This window comes from Oncorhynchus keta, chromosome 26 (genome assembly GCF_023373465.1).
Source record: "Oncorhynchus keta strain PuntledgeMale-10-30-2019 chromosome 26, Oket_V2, whole genome shotgun sequence".
In the NCBI taxonomy this organism is placed as follows: domain Eukaryota; kingdom Metazoa; phylum Chordata; class Actinopteri; order Salmoniformes; family Salmonidae; genus Oncorhynchus; species Oncorhynchus keta.
This window is the reverse complement of record NC_068446.1, coordinates 5,484,914-5,504,913: the sequence shown is the minus strand read 5'-3', so window position 1 is coordinate 5,504,913 and position 20,000 is coordinate 5,484,914. Positions and strand designations below refer to the sequence as shown.

General features: G+C 47.3%; 1 protein-coding gene and 1 long non-coding RNA gene across 10 annotated transcripts in view; one reads left to right on the top strand and one right to left on the bottom strand.

Moving 5' to 3' along the window:
• The window catches only part of LOC118359383 (inactive tyrosine-protein kinase transmembrane receptor ROR1-like), a 217,391-nt gene that overhangs the window by 106,480 nt on the left and 90,911 nt on the right, over positions 1-20,000 (top strand). The window lies entirely within an intron of this gene.
• Positions 6,549-9,160, bottom strand: LOC127911992 (uncharacterized). Of its 6 annotated transcripts, none has more exons than XR_008080011.1 (5): positions 8,896-9,160; positions 8,752-8,817; positions 7,885-8,016; positions 7,223-7,816; positions 6,549-6,826 (listed from the first exon to the last, which is right to left on the bottom strand). It is a non-coding gene; the product is annotated as an uncharacterized LOC127911992 (long non-coding RNA). The 6 variants fall into 6 exon arrangements; XR_008080012.1 differs by lacking the exon at positions 8,752-8,817 and adding an exon at positions 8,356-8,421; XR_008080013.1 differs by lacking the exon at positions 8,752-8,817 and adding an exon at positions 8,151-8,216.

Below are 20,000 nucleotides of genomic sequence, written 5' to 3'. Positions count from 1 at the left end.
GGGCGAGACCGAGATGGATTCAGAGAGAAACACGGTCAGATATTTTTACTCAGCGTCTTGCTCCCCTTTAGCTACCCCTACTCCATTCGACAACTCGCCACAAATCTGCTGAAACTTGACACACACACTTCACTCCGAAATACGCCGTGGTTGAAAGGAGCGAGTGGGTGAGACAAAAAAAGAGAAGGAACGTTTTCTGCAAGTGTTAAGGAATCAAATCAAATCAAATGTATTTATATAGCCCTTCGTATATCAGCTGATGTCTCAAAGTGCTGTACAGAAACCCAGCCTAAAACCCCAAACAGCAAGCAATGCAGGTGTAGAAGCACGGTGGCTAGGAAAAACTCCCTAGAAAGGCCAAAACCTACGAAGAAACCTAGAGAGGAACAACGCTATGTGGGGTGGCCAGTCCTCTTCTGGCTGTGCCAGGTGGAGATTATAACAGAACATGGCCAAGATGTTCAAATGTTCATAAATGACCAGCATGGTCAAATAATAATAATCACTGGCAGAACAGTTGAAACTGGAGCAGCAGCACAGCCAGGTGGACTGGGGACAGCAAGGAGTCATCATGTCAGGTAGTCCTGAGGCATGGTCCTAGGGCTCAGGTCCTCCGAGCGAGAGAAAGAAAGAGAGAAGGAGAGAATTAGAGAACGCATACTTAAATTCACACAGGACACCGAATAGGACAGGAGAAATACTCCAGATATAACAAACTGACCCTAGCCCCCGACACATAAACTACTGTAGCATAAATACTGGAGGCTGAGACAGGAGGGGTCAGGAGACACTGTGGCCCCATCCGATGACACCCCAGGACAGGGTCAAACAGGAAGGATATAACCCCAGCCACTTTGCCAAAGCACAGCCCCCACACCACTAGAGGGACATCTTCAACCACCAACTTACCATCCTGAGACAAGGCCGAGTATAGCCCACAAAGATCTCCGCCACGGCACAACCCAAGGGGGGGGGGGGCGCCAACCCAGACAGGAAGATCACATCAGTGACTCAACCCACTCAAGTGACGCACCCCTCCTAGGGACGGTATGAAAGAGCCCTAGTAAGCCAGTGACTCAGCCCCTGCAATAGGGTTAGAGGCAGAGAATCCCAGTGGAAATAGGGGAACCGGCCAGGCAGAGACAGCAAGGGCGGTTCGTTGTTCCAGTGCCTTTCCGTTCATCTTCACACTCCTGGGCCAGACTACACTCAATCATATGACCCACTGAAGAGATGAGTCTTCAGTAAAGACTTAAAGGTTGAGACCAAGTTTGCATCTCTCACATGAGTAGGCATAAAAATGTAGCTCTATAGGAGAAAGCCCTGCCTCCAGCTGTTTGCTTAGAAATTCTAGGGACAATTAGGAGGCCTGCCGTCTTGTGACCGTAGCGTACGTGTAGGTATGTACGGCAGGACCAAATCAGAGAGATAGATAGGAGCAAGCCCATGTAATGCTCTGTAGGTTAGCAGCAAAACCTTGAAATCAGCCCTTGCCTTGACAGGAAGCCAGTGTAGGGAGGCTATAACCAAAATGTATTGGTTCTTGTCAGGATTCTAGCAGCCGTATTTAGCACTAACTGAAGTTCATTTAGTGCTTTATCCGGGTAGCCGGAAAGTAGAGCATTGCAGTAGTCTAACCTAGAAGTGACAAAAGCATGGATACATTTTTCTGCATCATTTTTGGACAGAAAGTTTCTGATTTTTGCAATGTTACGTAGATGGAAAAAAGCTGTCCTTGAAACAGTCTTGATGTTTTCTTCAAAAGAGAGATCAGGGTCCAGAGTAACGCCGAGGTCCTTCACAGTTTTATTTGAGACGACTGTACAACCATTAAGATTAGTTGTCAGATTCAACAGAATATCTCTTTGTTTCTTGGGACCTAGAACAAGCATCTCTGTTTTGTCCGAGTTTAAAAGTAGAACGTTTGCAGCCATCCACTTCCTTATGTCTGAAACACATGCTTCTAGCGAGGGCAATTTTGGGGCTTCACCATGTTTCATTGAAATGTACAGCTGTGTGTCATCCACATAGCAGTGAAAGTTAACATTATGTTTTCGAATGACATCCCCAAGAGGTAAAATATATAGTGAAAACAATAGTGGTCCTAAAATGGAACCTTGAGGAACACCGACATTTACAGTTGATTTGTCAGAGGACAAAACCATTCACAGAGACAAACTGATATCTTTCCGACAGATAAGATCTAAACCAGGCCAGAACTTGTCCGTGTAGACCAATTTGGGTTTCCAATCTCTCCAAAAGAATGTGGTGATCGGTGGTATCAAAAGCAGCACTACGGTCTAGGAGCACGAGGACAGATGCAGAGCCTCGGTCTGATGCCATTAAAAGGTAATTTACCACCTTCACAAGTGCAGTCTCAGTGCTATGATGGGGTCTAAAACCAGACTGAAGCATTTCGTATACATTGTTTGTCTTCAGGATGTCAGTGAGTTGCTGCGCAACAGCCTTTTCTAAAATTTTTGAGAGGAATGGAAGATTAAAGGCCTATAGTTTTTTATATTTTCGACACATGATGTCTCCTCTCCTGTCCCTCCTTTCTTTCTCTCTATCGCTATCGCTCCCCCTTCTCTCTCTCTCTCTATCGCTATCGCTCCCCCTTCTCTCTCTCTCTCTCTATCGCTATCACTCCCCCTTCTCTCTCTCTATCGCTATCGCTCCCCCTTCTCTCTCTATCGCTATCGCTCCCCCTTCTCTCTCTCTATCGCTATCGCTCCCCCTTCTCTCTCTCTCTCTATCGCTATCGCTCCCCCTTCTCTCTCTATCGCTTTCGCTCCCCCTTCTCTCTCTCTCTCGCTCCCCCTTCTCTCTCTCTCTCTCTCTCTCTCTCTCTCTCTCTCTCTCTCTCTCTCTCTCTCTCTCTCTCTCTCTCTCTCTCTCTCTCTCGCTCCCCCTTCTCTCTCTCTCTCTATCGCTCCCTCTTCTCTCTCTCTCTCTCTCTCTATCGCTCCCCCTTCTCTCTCTCTCTCTAACATCCCCATTCTCTCTCTCCCTCTCTCTCGCTATCGCTCCCCCTTCTCTCTCTCTCTCTCTCTCTCTCTCTCTCTCTCTCTCTCTATCGCTCCCCCTTCTCTCTCTCTCTATCGCTCCCCCCTCTCTCTCTCTCTATCGCTCCCCCTTCTCTCTCTCTCTATCGCTCCCCCTTCTCTCTCTCTCTAACATCCCCATTCTCTCTCTCCCTCTCTCTCTATATCGCTCCCCCTTCTCTCTCGCTCTCTCTCTCTCGCTCCCCCTTCTCACTCTCTCTCTCTCCATTGCTTTCTCTCTCTCTCTCTCTCTCTCTCTCTCTCTCTCTCTCTCTCTCCCTTTTCTCCTCTCTCTCTCTCCCTCTCTCTTTCTCCCTTCCATCTCTCTCTCTCTCTCCCATACCCCCCCCTCTCTCTCTCTCTCACGCTCATTCCCCTGCTTCCTAGACATGAAACCGCAGGCAGGTCTGCTTTATTGGGTGAATAGTGACAGTGTTTCCTTGGGCCAGGGGCAGCGGGCAGGCAGGCAGACCAGGGTTAGACAGACAGTGGGACATTCCTGCAGTTGAATTTATGAGCGACTGGCTCTGAAGAGAAGAGGTCTGGAGATGACTAATCCACACATTTAGAGAAGAGGAGAAGTAGGAGAGGAGAAACAGATTGCATAAGACCTGTTGTAGCTTAGTCCGTCTCTCTCTGATTTCTCTCTCCTCAGCCACTGTTGTCTTCTCTCTCCTCAGCCACTGTTGTCTTCTCTCTCCTCAGCCACTGTTGTCTTCTCTCTCCTCAGCCACTGTTGTCTTCTCTCTCCTCAGCCACTGTTGTCTTCTCTCTCCTCAGCCACTGTTGTCTTCTCTCTCCTCAGCCACTGTTGTCTTCTCTCTCCTCAGCCACTGTTGTCTTCTCTCTCCTCAGCCACTGTTGTCTTCTCTCTCCTCAGCCACTGTTGTCTTCTCTCTCCTCAGCCACTGTTGTCTTCTCTCTCCTCAGCCACTGTTGTCTTCTCTCTCCTCAGCCACTGTTGTCTTCTCTCTCCCCCGTCTCTCTTGCCTGCTCCTGACTTTGTCCTTTTTTACAGCTTCCTCCGTCCTCCGCGTTTCTCTTTTTTGTTTCTCTTTTTCTTGTCACTCGTTCACACATACAGGAATGAACGCACGCACACGCACACGCACACGCACACGCACACACACACACAGACAGACAGACAGACAGACAGACAGACAGACAGGCAGGCAGGCAGGCAGGCAGGCAGGCAGGCAGGCAGGCAGGCAGGCAGACAGACAGGCAGGCAGGCAGGCAGGCAGGCAGGCAGGCAGGCAGGCAGGCAGGCAGGCAGACAGACAGACAGACAGACAGACAGACAGACAGATCGCCCTTTGCTTTGTTTACTGCTCACTGAAGACTTGATAAAATGGAGGGGGATGATAGGGTGAATTAGGTTGGCCTCCGCTGGGACGGGGTTGCAGGTTGGTGGGAGGGGGTGATGATGTCGGCAGGGGAGGGAAGGAGGGAGGAAAGGTAGGTGATACCGACTGGTGTGGGGTGCAGGATGGCGGGGGAATGTCGGGTCGGAAGGCCTCTGTGGATTTTCAACAGTGGCCGTTCATTTCAAAGCCCGCTTGCAGACAGACGGGCCGAACTTCAAAACTACACAGCATATATTCCAGATGTGGAGAATTGGCCCTTCGTCTGTCTGCCTGCATCCCAAACGGCACCTCATTCCCTGTGTAGTGGGTCTGTAGTAGTGCCCTGTGTATGGACATTGCTGCCATTTGGGACTCGCTCTCTCCATAGACAGACCCTATTAACGGCAGTTAGGAGATGACAGTAGCTCTCTACTCAGCCAGGGGACCTGCTGGCTTGCATTAAAGGATAGTTAATCATGGCATTTAAAGGGGCTGTGTCGTTCACTCCTCTCTCTTCCAAGGACCAGAGACCCAGGGAGGGTGGCAAGAGTGACCCAGCTAACATCCATCAAATCCCCCCATGGACGTCTAACCAGCCTGGGATTGGTTGATCCAGTTGAAACTATTAAAGAAATGACTGCAATCTGAAGCAAAGCAGGGTGACATGCACCTTTTTGCTGGGCAAAAAAAAACGATACTTTAGCCAAAATAAACAAAAGGAAAGGCATGGTATGATACTGTAATCGGAATCAGAAGGAATGGTGTTTGTGGGCTGGGAAGGACAAGGTGATTATCATTTGTAACTGAACTCGTGTGTGTATTTGTGCTTTCATAGATCTGGAAAACATTTAGATTGACACTGTTTTAGAAGGCACCTTTAGTTACTGTAGCTACAGCCAGTGTAGAGTTCCTGTAGCACAACAGTCCACGCCACACTGCTCCTCTTCTCCTTTAAAGACTGGGTGTGTGTGTGTGTGTGTGTGTGTGTGTGTGTGTGTGTGTGTGTGTGTGTGTGTGTGTGTGTGTGTGTGTGTGTGTGTGTGTGTGTGTGTGTGTGTGTGTGTGTGTGTGTGGTGTGTGGTGTGTGTGAAGGCAGAAGGATTGTGTATATTAGACCCACCAGATGATAGGTGTGTTACTTTGAGAGGAACCCAGTCAGGTTGTGTAATGTGTGTATATTAAAGAACTCATATACAGTGTATTCCCTCCCTATCCCTATGAGAGAAAGCTGGTAGATAGATGGCAAGAGCTTTCTTTGGAAAGAAACACAGTACTGCATTGTTAATGTTGTTGATAATCACCCGGGCGCAGAGCGGAGAAGAGCGAAGGGGAGGGAAGATAGATGAGAAGAGAAACACCTTCCAGATGTCCTCCTCCACTTCCCCTCCTCTTCTTCTTCCCCCTCTTCCTCTCCTCCGCGCTTGTTGTTTCATTGAAGCGCAGGACCTCCTGACTCCTGGACGTTTCGATTGAGGTGAGGGTTTGATCTTATTGGGGCCTTGACAGCCCTCACCCCTGGGGGGGTTAGTGGGGGAGGTAAGGGAGTTCGGGAGAGGACGGGTGAAGCCGTGTCCCGCATGTGTCCCCAATTACCCAGCTGGAAATGCAAGGGTGAAGCAGATTTAATGTGAGGGTGGGTCTCTCAACGGGAATAAAACAATCCTCTTCACACCTCCTCCTCAATCTCTCCTAGTCTCCCCCTTTTGCCATGTGCTGAGCAGACACATCTTCAGCCCAGGCTTTAGGAAGCCATTTTCCCTCTTCTTCCAACACCCAATCCCACTCTTCTCCCAAGCCTTTTCTGGACACCATTCTGCTACTGTTTAACGGCACGTTGTTATTAACAACTGGAGTCGTCGCCACATACTCAAGACCGAGCATATTGATGTCGGGGGGAAGCACTGAGAACAATATGGTGCGTAACGAAGACTCCAGGTGCCAGTACCTCCGTGCACACCCGGCGTTGGCCAACTCCTGCTCCACTAGATCCCAAAACGCTCTCACCCTCTCGTGTCTCCCTGAAACAGTCTCGGCTCACCTCATACTAACTAGATCCCAAAACCTTCTCTCTCCCACTTGCGTCTCCCTGAAACAGTCTCGGCTCACCTCATACTAACTAGATCCCAAAACACTCTCACCCTCTCGTGTCTCCCTGAAACAGTCTCGGCTCACCTCATACTAACTAGATCCCAAAACGCTCTCACCCTCTCGTGTCTCCCTGAAACAGTCTCGGCTCACCTCATACTAACTAGATCCCAAAACGCTCTCACCCTCTCGTGTCTCCCTGAAACAGTCTCGGCTCACCTCATACTAACTAGATCCCAAAACGCTCTCACCCTCTCGTGTCTCCCTGAAACAGTCTCGGCTCACCTCATACTAACTAGATCCCAAAACGCTCTCACCCTCTCGTGTCTCCCTGAAACAGTCTCGGCTCACCTCATACTAACTAGATCCCAAAACACTCTCACCCTCTCGTGTCTCCCTGAAACAGTCTCGGCTCACCTCATACTAACTAGATCCCAAAACACTCTCACCTTCTCGTGTCTCCCTGAAACAGTCTCGGCTCACCTCATACTAACTAGATCCCAAAACGCTCTCACCCCTCTCGTGTCTCCCTGAAACAGTCTCGGCTCACCTCATACTAACTAGATCCCAAAACGCTCTCACCCTCTCGTGTCTCCCTGAAACAGTCTCGCTCACCTCATACTAACTAGATCCCAAAACGCTCTCACCCTCTCGTGTCTCCCTGAAACAGTCTCGGCTCACCTCATACTAACTAGATCCCAAAACACTCTCACCCTCTCGTGTCTCCCTGAAACAGTCTCGGCTCACCTCATACTAACTAGATCCCAAAACGCTCTCACCCTCTCGTGTCTCCCTGAAACAGTCTCGGCTCACCTCATACTAACTAGATCCCAAAACGCTCTCACCCTCTCGTGTCTCCCTGAAACAGTCTCGGCTCACCTCATACTAACTAGATCCCAAAACGCTCTCACCCTCTCGTGTCTCCCTGAAACAGTCTCGGCTCACCTCATACTAACTAGATCCCAAAACGCTCTCACCCTCTCGTGTCTCCCTGAAACAGTCTCGGCTCACCTCATACTAACTAGATCCCAAAACGCTCTCACCCTCTCGTGTCTCCCTGAAACAGTCTCGGCTCACCTCATACTAACTAGATCCCAAAACGCTCTCACCCTCTCGTGTCTCCCTGAAACAGTCTCGGCTCACCTCATACTAACTAGATCCCAAAACGCTCTCACCCTCTCGTGTCTCCCTGAAACAGTCTCGGCTCACCTCATACTAACTAGATCCCAAAACGCTCTCACCCTCTCGTGTCTCCCTGAAACAGTCTCGGCTCACCTCATACTAACTAGATCCCAAAACGCTCTCACCCTCTCGTGTCTCCCTGAAACAGTCTCGGCTCACCTCATACTAACTAGATCCCAAAACGTTCTCTCTCCCACTCGTGTCTCCCTGAAACAGTCTCGGCTCACCTCATACTAACTAGATCCCAAAACGCTCTCACCCTCTCGTGTCTCCCTGAAACAGTCTCGGCTCACCTCATACTAACTAGATCCCAAAACGCTCTCACCCTCTCGTGTCTCCCTGAAACAGTCTCGGCTCACCTCATACTAACTAGATCCCAAAACGTTCTCTCTCCCACTCGTGTCTCCCTGAAACAGTCTCGGCTCACCTTATACTAACTAGATCCCAAAACTCTCTCACCCTCTCGTGTCTCCCTGAAACAGTTTCGGCTCACCTCATACTAACTAGATCCCAAAACGCTCTCACCCTCTCGTGTCTCCCTGAAACAGTCTCGGCTCACCTCATACTAACTAGATCCCAAAACGCTCTCACCCTCTCGTGTCCCTGAAACAGTCTCGGCTCACCTCATACTAACTAGATCCCAAAACGAAACAGTCTCGCTCACCCTCTCGTGTCTCCCTGAAACAGTCTCGGCTCACCTCATACTAACTAGATCCCAAAACGCTCTCACCCTCTCGTGTCTCCCTGAAACAGTCTCGGCTCACCTCATACTAACTAGATCCCAAAACACTCTCACCCTCTCGTGTCTCCCTGAAACAGTCTCGGCTCACCTCATACTAACTAGATCCCAAAACACTCTCACCCTCTCGTGTCTCCCTGAAACAGTCTCGGCTCACCTCATACTAACTAGATCCCAAAACACTCTCACCCTCTCGTGTCTCCCTGAAACAGTCTCGGCTCACCTCATACTAACTAGATCCCAAAACACTCTCACCCTCTCGTGTCTCCCTGAAACAGTCTCGGCTCACCTCATACTAACTAGATCCCAAAACACTCTCACCCTCTCGTGTCTCCCTGAAACAGTCTCGGCTCACCTCATACTAACTAGATCCCAAAACGCTCTCACCCTCTCGTGTCTCCCTGAAACAGTCTCGGCTCACCTCATACTAACTAGATCCCAAAACGCTCTCACCGTGTCTCCCTGAAACGTCTGTCTCCCTGAAACAGTCTCGGCTCACCTCATACTAACTAGATCCCAAAACGCTCTCACCCTCTCGTGTCTCCCTGAAACAGTCTCGGCTCACCTCATACTAACTAGATCCCAAAACGCTCTCACCCTCTCGTGTCTCCCTGAAACAGTCTCGGCTCACCTCATACTAACTAGATCCCAAAACGCTCTCACCCTCTCGTGTCTCCCTGAAACAGTCTCGGCTCACCTCATACTAACTAGATCCCAAAACGCTCTCACCCTCTCGTGTCTCCCTGAAACAGTCTCGGCTCACCTCATACTGCCGCTCCATATCCTAGGGGAAAACCCTTACTGAACGAAAGAGGCTCAAAACACTCCGTAACTCTTCCATGTCCAAATCCAGACGGGCAATTTAGTAGCTGAATACGGCCATTGTTACGTCCTGCCAGAAATCATGTTGAGCAGACACTCTCTCTGCAATAGTGACGTGTGCTGTATGAGTCAGTCCGGCGCAGTAGTCAACGCACGCTGTGTTGAGCCTGCCTCTGTCTGTGTGTGTGTGTGTGTGCGTGTGTGTGTGTGTGTGTGTGTGTGTGTGTGTGTGTGTGTGTGTGTGTGTGTGTGTGTGTGTGTGTGTGTGTGTGTGTGTGTGTGTGTGTGTGTGTGTGTGTGTGTGTGTGTGTGTGTGTGTGTGTGTGTGTGTGTGTGTGTGTAGTCAGCTCATGCTGTGCGGATCCTGTGGCTTACTGTAGCAGACGGGTAACACTCAGCAGAACCATGCATATCCTAGCAGACTAATGTTATTCTTTCATACGGCCGATCGATCACAGTCAGCTTAATGTTCCTTCCCCACCAGCAGCAGCCACAGTCGTAGTAGCAGTGGCGGATTTAGGTACGGGCGACCCGGGCTGCCAGCCAGGGCAGCATCTTGGGGGGGTGGGGTTGTTGGCACATGGCGCCCGCACTGTGACATTTGCACGATCGATTTTCTATCGCTCATTTGCACATCACGTCAATGATATCATGCCACCGTGTGGAACTGTGGGTCAATTAACTTTGTCGGAGTGGGCGCCCTGATTCTAGTTTGTGAGCTAGGCAGGCCTGGGAAGGTCTCCCATTCAGAAGTACGCGATGGGGAGGGAGGCGGGGATAGGTTGATCTCAGGTCTCCCCACTGGAAGCCCGAGGTAGGGGGGAACGGGGGAATCTATCAAATAGCGCACCTCTAACTTTGTACAGTACTAATGCAATGAGTAAAATCAGTCACACTACGAAATGCTACCAAATAAACAAAAATTAATTCATAATACTGTGAATATTGCTGCATTTCTTTCCCGGTTTGTGCGAAATGGTTAAGAATAATATTAAAGCAGTCTGCACACCACCAAGATGAATTGGTTTAGTCTTGACTCTTGGTTAACAGTGTTGGGGGATGGGTAATGTATTGATGCTTGGTTGACAGTGTTGGGGGATGGGTAATGTATTGATGCTTGGTTGACAGTGTTGGGGGATGGGTAATGTATTGATGCTTGGTTGACAGTGTTGGGGGATGGGTAATGTATTGATGCTTGGTTGACAGTGTTGGGGGATGGGTAATGTATTGATGCTTGGTTGACAGTGTTGGGGGATGGGTAATGTATTGATGCTTGGTTGACAGTGTTGGGGGATGGGTAATGTATTGATGCTTGGTTGACAGTGTTGGGGGATGGGTAATGTATTGATGCTTGGTTGACAGTGTTGGGGGATGGGTAATGTATTGATGCTCGAGTGCCAAATCAACACAAATGGATAAGAAAAGCTCTAAGCCATCAGGTGTTTAGGAAAAAGGTACACAGCTATGTCATCTCTTTATGAGTATAATATTATGCCTGTAATGAAGTAGGCGAGTATAACACTCATGTTTGTCAGCCTATGTTGCTATGATGCTTGCTATGCTATTACACATCGGGCGACAATATTCCGTTTTCTGTCCAACTAGCTTACTTGCATAGGGTGGCAGGGTAGCCTAGTGGTTAGGGAGTTGGACTAGTAACCGCAAGGTTGCAAGTTCAAACCCCCGAGCTGACAAGGTCGTTCTGCCCCTGAACAGGCAGTTAACCCACTGTTCCTAGGCTCTCATTGAAAATAAGAATTGACTTGCCTCGTTAAATAAAGAATAAACGATTACAACCTAACTTGCACATTATTGATTTGTTTAACTTTCATTGAGGTGACATCATAAGGGTTTTCTGTGATTGCATTGACTAGGTCCTGAGCTCAGTAAGGGGAATTTCCAATGCTGTCGGATAACTTAAAAGACGTCTATATTATGCTGATGTTTTGTATCTATTGTGATATATTGAGGTTTTTGGGGTGTCTTATGCCTAGAATTAGCCAAGCAGGTTGTATGGTTCATTTGTTTTCTATTCTGAAACTTTGATTTCTTTTGCATAATGACATGTATATTTAATTGGGCAACAAATGTAAATTCAGGGGCACTTCTGAGATATTTTGAAGCACCAGCAGCCATCTACCTCCTCAGCCACACAGGCCTTGTCAGAAATGTTGTCTGAGCCTCAGGATGTGGAGCCATCTACCTCCTCAGCCACACAGGCCTCTTCAGAAATGTTGTCTGAGCCTCAGGATGAGGAGCCATCCGCCACACAGGCCTCTTCAAGAAATGATCTCAGAGCCTCAGGATGAGGAGCCATCTACCTCCTCAGCCTTCAGAAATGTTGTGATAGCCTCAGGATGAGGAGCCATCTACCTCCTCAGCCTTCAGAAATGTTGTCTGAGCCTCAGGATGAGGAGCCATCTACCTCCTCAGCCACACAGGCCTCTTCAGGAATTATCTCAGAGCCTCAGGATGAGGAGCCATCTACCTCCTCAGCCACACAGGCCTCTTCAGAAATGTTGTCTGAAGCCTCAGGATGAGGAGCCATCTACCTCCTCAGCCACACAGGCCTCTTCAGAAATGTTGTCTGAGCCTCAGGATGTGGAGCCATCTACCTCCTCAGCCACACAGGCCTCTTCAGAAATGTTGTCTGAGCCTCAGGATGAGGAGCCATCCGCCACACAGGCCTCTTCAAGAAATGATCTCAGAGCCTCAGGATGAGGATCCATCTACCTCCTCAGCCTTCAGAAATGTTGTCTGAGCCTCAGGATGAGGAGCCATCTACCTCCTCAGCCACACAGGCCTCTTCAGGAATGATCTCAGAGCCTCAGGATGAGGAGCCATCTACCTCCTCAGCCTTCAGAAATGTTGTCCGAGCCTCAGGATGAGGAGCCATCTACCTCCTCAGCCTTCAGAAATGTTGTCTGAGCCTCAGGATGAGGAGCCATCTACCTCCTCAGCCACACAGGCCTCTTCAGGAATTATCTCAGAGCCTCAGGATGAGGAGCCATCTACCTCCTCAGCCACACAGGCCTCTTCAGAAATGTTGTCTGAGCCTCAGGATGAGGAGCCATCTACCTCCTCAGCCACACAGGCCTCTTCAGAAATGTTGTCTGAGCCTCAGGATGAGGAGCCATCTACCTCCTCAGCCATACAGGCCTCTTCAGGAATGATCTCAGAGCCTCAGGATGAGGAGCCATCTACCTCCTCAGCCACACAGGCCTCTTCAGGAATGATCTCAGAGCCTCAGGATGAGGAGCCATCTACCTCCAACGCCACACAGGCCTCTTCAGAAATTATCTCAGAGCCTCGGGATGAGGAGCCATCTACCTCCTCAGCCTTCAGAAATGTTGTCCGAGCCTGAGGATGAAGACCCATTTGCTTCCACTTCTCCTCAGCAGGATTCTTCAGGTGTGTTTGTGCGCACGTCTGTGTGTGGGTACACGCACATGTGTTTGTGTGTGCATCCCTGCATAACATAAAGACTCTTTCCTAAGAAGAAAATGTATTTAGCAAACTCAGGACTGACAGACTGGGAACATGCCAGTTCTTTGTTGACTTCACACGACAGCAGTCCAGAACACCAAAACTGCATGAAAACATGGAAAGAACTGGCAGTGAGGATCAAAAAAGGGGAAACAATTGATAAGCACGAGAGGATAAGCTGGAGAGAGATGTTGAAACGTCTGACTGCTACTGTACAGTCTCTGGCAATTAGAAATCTGTCACTAAGAGGACACACAGAAACGCCGTACTCTCCGTCAAATGGACATTTCCTCAGAGGTTGAGCTGATGACCCAATTGGATCCAGTCATGAAAGAGCACCTTAACCGTGTCCAAAAAGGGACCTGAAGTCACACCACCAGCTACCTCGGCCACCAAATACAGAATGAACTCATTGATTTGTTGAGCAGCAAGGTCATTGAACCTGGTTGTGGCTGAAGCTGCTAAAAAGTTCTGTCGATGCCACAGGTTACTTTGGTATCTTACACAAACTGTACACCTTGTTCTCAGCCTCTACACAGCGTTGGGCCATCCTGAAAAAACATCACTTTGAAGATGTGGACTGAGACAAGGTGGGAGAGTAAAGTTAAGAGTGTCGAGTCACTGAGGTATCAGGCAGCAGTGGTGAGAGAGGCACTGATTGAGGTGAGGGATCAAACCAAAGACCCTGTGATAAAGATTGAGGCCCAGTCCTTGTCAGAGGAGGTGGGATCATACCGCTTCAGCATCTGTACGGTGGTGTGGTATGACATCGCGAGCCAGATCCAACATGGGAGCAAGCTGATGCAGTCTCCCAGTATGCATGTGGATGTTGCAGTCAGTCTTCTCAGAAAGACAGAGGGAGGTCTCAGCGAATCCAGGGCAACAGGCTTTATGACCGCACAGACGTCAGCCAAGGATATTTGCGAGGGTATGAATGTCGAGGCCGTTCCACAACAACAAAAAAGGCTGAGGTCCTCAAAGCGGCCCTTTTCATACGAATCATTTGAGCGATGCCCCGAAGAAAGTGGAGGTGACATTTTTCAATGTAGTTGTTGGTGCTGCAACCTCAGCCCTTCAGGAAAGATGTTCCACGTTAGAAAATGTGGGAGAGAAGTTTGGAGTGCTGTCAACCTTCCAAAGTCTCTCAAACGAGGAGCTGACAGAACATTGTGAGGCCCTTAGTATGACACTGCACTATAAAGAACACTCCGACTTGGATGGTAGAGAGCTGGCACAGGAACGGAAGAACTTGCCAGACTTTCCATTGAAGACCATGCCCCTGCTTGAGCTGCTGATATTTATACACGAAAGGGAGCTCTCAGAAATGCATCCACATTTATGGACTGCTCTCAGGATTTGTCTTACCCCTCCAGTGACCGTAGCTGAAGCAGAGTGGAGCTTTTCAAAGCTGAAGCTCATCAAATCCACCATGCCACAGGAACGCCTTAGTGGCCTTGCTGTCATCAGTATTAACCATGCAATTGCTGGACAGATTTCCTCTGATGATGTAATTGATGACTTTGCATCAAGGAAGGCAAGAAAGGTCAGGGTTCAGATGGCAGTTGTGGAATTTAGTTTGTGTGTTTCTTGTTTGAAGTGCAATAGAGTAATAATCAGGTTCTCCTCTTCTTTATAAGTGTGTTATTCTATTTGTGTCTTTGTGTGATATAGGATTTGTGCAATTTAGTTGTAGTGGTGTGTTGTTTGTTAGCAATAGGGTAATAGTGTAATAATTCGATTCTCGTTTTTAGTTGCATTTGTATACTACAATTTCTTTGTTTGTCTTTGTTACTTCTTTTTGACATTTATGATAATTATTTTTGTATATATTCTTATATTTATATCGTTGTAAATGTTATGATTATTTATTTGTTATTTTATTCTAATAGTGCTTTTTGGGGGGGGCATACAAGCTAGAACTGATGTAGTACTAGTGGTGGTGGTGGATGGTGTGACTGGGTCAGAGATGTTCGGCTGTTTTAGTGGCTCTCCATCGGGCTGATGTTACTGAGTTTGGCCCCATTCAAATCCCAAGGGGACAAGTTTTTCAATTTAATTCAATTCAAATGTCTTTATTGGCGTGGTAAACATATGTTTACATTGCCAAAGCAAGTGAAATAGATACTAAACAAAAGTGAAATAAACCAACTAAAATGAACAGTAAACATAACACTCACAAAAGTTTCAAAGAAGTCGAGACATTTTAAAATGTTGTATTGTGGCGATATAAAGTGTTATAATGATGTGCAAATAGTTAACATACAAAAGGGAAAATAAATAAACATAAATATGGGTTGTATTTACAATGGTGTTTGCTCTTCACTGGGTGCCCTTTTCTTGTGGCAACAGGTCACAAATCTTGCTGCTGTGATGGCACACGGTGCTATTTCACCCAATAGATATGGGAGTTGATCAAAATTGGATTTGTTTTTTCAAATTCTTTGTGGATCTGTGTAATCTGAGGGAAATATGTGTCTCTAATATGGTTGTACATTGGGCAGGAGGTTAGGAAGTGCAGCTCAGTTGCCACCTCATTTTGTGGGCAGTGAGCACATAGCCTGTCTTCTCTTGAGAGCCTGGTCTGTCTACAGTGGCCTCTCTCAATAGCAAGGCTATGCTCACCGAGTCAACATAGTCAAAGCTTTCCTTAATTTTGGGTCAGTCACAGTGGTCAGGTATTCTGCCACTGTGTACTCTCTGTTAGAGGCCAAATCGCATTCCAGTTTGCTCTGTTTTTTGGTGTTTGTCCTATTTTGTGAATTCTTCGTTAGTGAGCGAACACCAGTTTCACACATCCATAAAGGGCAATGTGCTTCTACACCTGCATTGCTTGCTGTTTTGGGGGTTTTAGGCTGGATTTATGTACAGCACTTTGAGATATCAGCTGATGTAAGTAGGGCTATATAAATACATTTGATTTATAGCTGATTAAAGTATTTTTAGCCAGATCTGAATTGGGATGTCTTGCCTTGTCTCTCAGATCGTTCTCTGTGGTGTTACCTGTTGTGCTGATGTTTAGGCCGCTTCTCTCTCTCTTTCTCTCTTCGCTCTCTCGTCTCTCTCCTCCATTCGCAGTCTTTCGCGTTACGTCTCCCAAACAGAGTTTTGGAATGCTGGACATAATGTCCCGTAGAACTTTCAGTGGAAGAGGGACTGCAGAGAGGAGAGACGCTCGCAGCCGGGCTGTGATTGACAGGGAAGAGTTTATGGAAATACACAGTGAAGGCTTCAAGTGTCCTTCTGGTCTCTCGCTCTCCTTCTCTGTCAGTCGCTCGTTCTCCCTCGCTCCCTTTCCTTCAGTGTTGGCACGTTGGAATAAGAGTGGAAGAAGACAGGCAGTGTCGTTTTTCCTGTAAATAATCCCTGTGTCTGTTTGCATCTGGTCCTGGATCAGTTTCATGTGGATTATGTGTGGAGCTGCATGCCTAAATGGCAGGCCTGGGGTCAGATGACAGAGTGTAACAGAGGCTCAGGGGGACATCGTAAACAGACAGGTGTTTCCTGGTCCCGTGCTGAGAGGGAAGGACTCAGAGGCCATTCATTCTGATCTGGAGACAGTTGTCAGATACTGTTTTGATATACATTGCATTCAGAAAGTATTCACACCCCTTCATTTTTTCCAAATTGTTGTGTTACAAAGTGAGATTAAAATGTACTTAATTGTCATTTATTGTCAACAATCTACATAAAATGCTTTGTAAAGTCAATGTGTAATAAAAATTCTAACTTCTGTAAAAAAAAGTTGTGAAAAATATAACACTAACATATCTTAATTACATAAGTATTCGACCCCCTGAGTCAACATGTGTTAGAATCACCTTTGGCAGCGATTACAGCTGTGAATTCTTCTGGGTAAGTCTCGAAGAGCTTTCCAACACCTGGATTCTGCTACATTTGCCCATTATTCTTTTCAAAATTCTTCCTGATCTGTCAAATGAGTTGTTGATAAATGCTAGACAACCATTTTCAGGTCTTACCATTAGATTTTCAAGCAGATGTCAGTCAAAACTGTAACTCAGCCACTCACGAACATTCACTGTCTTCTTGGTAAGCAACTCCAGTGTAGATTTGGCCTTTTTTATCCTGAAAAACTCCCCAGTCCTTAACGATTACAAGCATACCCATAACATAATGCAGCCACCACTATGCTTGAAAATATGGAGAGTGGTACTCAGTAATGTGTTGAATTTGTAAGAACCGACGCTGGAGTCGAGAAGCAGGTATGGAGAGAGAACATTTAATTTAGCATGGAACCGGATAGGAGCAGCGTCAGAACCAGGTAACACAACGACATACGACAATGAATGCAGACGCGGAGAACAGACAGATATAGGGGAGCTAATAACACACACTGATTGAGTCCAGGTGAGTCCAATGAATCGCTGATACGCGTGACGAGGGAAGCAGGAGTGTGTAATGATGGTGGCAGGAGTGAGTAATGATGGTGGCAGGAGTGTGTAATGATGGTGGCAGGAGTGAGTAATGATGGTGGCAGGAGTGTGTAATGATGGTGGCAGGTGTGTGTAATGATGGTGGCAGGAGTGTGTAATGATGGTGGCAGGAGTGAGTAATGATGGTGGCAGGAGTGTGTAATGATGGTGGCAGGAGTGTGTAATGATGGTGGCAGGAGTGTGTAATGATGGTGGCAGGAGTGTGTAATGATGGTGGCAGGAGTGTGTAATGATGGTGGCAGGAGTGTGTAATGATGGTGGCAGGAGTGCGTAATGATGGTGGCAGGAGTGTGTAATGATGGTGGCAGGAGTGTGTAATGATGGTGGTAGGAGTGTGTAATGATGGTGGCAGGAGTGTGTAATGATGGTGGCAGGTGTGTGTAATGATGGTGGCAGGAGTGCGTAATGATGGTGGCAGGAGTGTGTAATGATGGTGGCAGGAGTGTGTAATGATGGTGGCAGGAGTGTGTAATGATGGTGGCAGGAGTGTGTAATGATGGTGGCAGGAGTGTGTAATGATGGTGGCAGGAGTGTGTAATGATGGTGGCAGGAGTGTGTAATGATGGTGGCAGGAGTGTGTAATGATGGTGGCAGGAGTGTGTAATGATGGTGGCAGGAGTGTGTAATGATGGTGGCAGGAGTGTGTAATGATGGTGGCAGGAGTGTGTAATGATGGTGGCAGGAGTGTGTAATGATGGTGGCAGGAGTGAGTAATGATGGTGGCAGGAGTGTGTAATGATGGTGGTAGGTGTGTGTAATGATGGTGGCAGGAGTGTGTAATGATGGTGGCAGGTGTGCGTAATGATGGTGGCAGGAGTGCGTAATGATGGTGGCAGGAGTGTGTAATGATGGTGGCAGGAGTGCGTAATGATGGTGGCAGGAGTGCGTAATGATGGTGGCAGGAGTGCGTAATGATGGTGGCAGGAGTGTGTAATGATGGTGGCAGGAGTGCGTAATGATGGTGGCAGGAGTGCGTAATGATGGTGGCAGGAGTGCGTAATGATGGTGGCAGGAGTGCGTAATGATGGTGGCAGGAGTGCGTAATGATGGTGGCAGGAGTGCGTAATGATGGTGGCAGGAGTGCGTAATGATGGTGGCAGGAGTGTGTAATGATGGTGGCAGGAGTGTGTAATGATGGTGGTAGGAGTGTGTAATGATGGTGGCAGGAGTGTGTAATGATGGTGGCAGGTGTGTGTAATGATGGTGGTAGGAGTGTGTAATGATGGTGGCAGGAGTGTGTAATGATGGTGGCAGGAGTGTGTAATGATGGTGGCAGGAGTGCGTAATGATGGTGGCAGGAGTGTGTAATGATGGTGGCAGGAGTGTGTAATGATGGTGGCAGGAGTGTGTAATGATGGTGGCAGGAGTGCGTAATACTGGGCAGCGGGAGGGAGAGCTGGAGCAGGCGTGACAATATTGGATTTACCACAAACATAACACTTTGTATTCAGGACAAAAAGTTAATTGCTTTCCCACATTTGTTGCAGTATTACGTTTGTGCCTTGTTGCAAACAGTAAAATAATAACTTCACCAGGCTCAAAGAGATATTGAATGTCTGCTGTTTTATTTTTACCCATCTACCAGAAGGTGCCCTTCTTTGCGAGGCATTGGAAAACCTCCCTGGTCTTTGTGGTTTAATCTGTGTTTGAAATTCACTGCTCGACTGGGGGACCTTACAGATAATTGTGTGTGGGTACAGAGATGAGGTTGACATTTTTAAAAATCACGTTAAACACTATTATTGCACACAGAGTGAGTCCATGCAACTTATGTGACTTCTTAAGCATGGTTTTACTCCTGTACTTATTTAGGCCAAAATAAAGGGGTTGAATATGTATTGACTCAAGACATTTCAGCTTCTCATTTTTTATTTAAAAACCCCACATAATTCCACTTTAACATAATGGGCTATTGTGTGTAGGCCAGTGACACAAAATCTAATTTTAATCCATTTTAAATTCAGGCTGTAACACAACAAAATGTGGAAAAAGTCAAGGGCTGTGAATATTTCCTGAAGGCACTGTATACTGTACCTATTATCAATCCAGTACTTTCATTGTATACTGTACCTATTATCAATCCAGTACTTTCACTGTATACTGTACCTATTATCAATCCAGTACTTTCACTGTATACTGTACCTATTATCAATCCAGTACTTTCACTGTATACTGTACCTATTATCAATCCAGTACTTTCATTGTATACTGTACCTATTATCAATCCAGTACTTTCATTGTATATATTCAAAATAACTGTACTGGGTGTGAGGTAATGAGCGTGCTGACAAGTGTGTGTGTGTGTGTGTGTGTGTGTGTGTGTGTGTGTGTGTGTGTGTGTGTGTGTGTGTGTGTGTGCACCAGGAAGACACGCTGACGAAAAGACAGGTCAGAGGGATTGTGGTTAATAATGGAACATTTCTCCTCCAATTTACAAATCATCTTGCTCAACTCTCGTGGAATACATTCATCAAATTCTAATCAAAGCTTCGGATTATATAGTCTAAATTACTAGAGTGGGTTCTGTCTCTGATTGTTGCACCGAAGACCAATATGCTTAATCATTAACTCGTTTACAGACAAAAAAAAGGCAGAGATTCAAATCCCAGTGGAAATTTTAAAAATTCCGATCGTCATACGGAATGGTTTTGGAATTGATCCCAGTCCCAGGTCGTCATGATGTCTGAATCTTAAATGACGTTTAAATCCAGTCATTTTATCCTGGGCTTCCAAGATTCCCATCTGCTCAGCCCTCTCCGTGGGATAGATCAGCAGGGCAGGAATCCGGGAGTTCACACTATGATCTCATGGGATATTATCTGTCAGGGGTGGTGTACGCATGCAA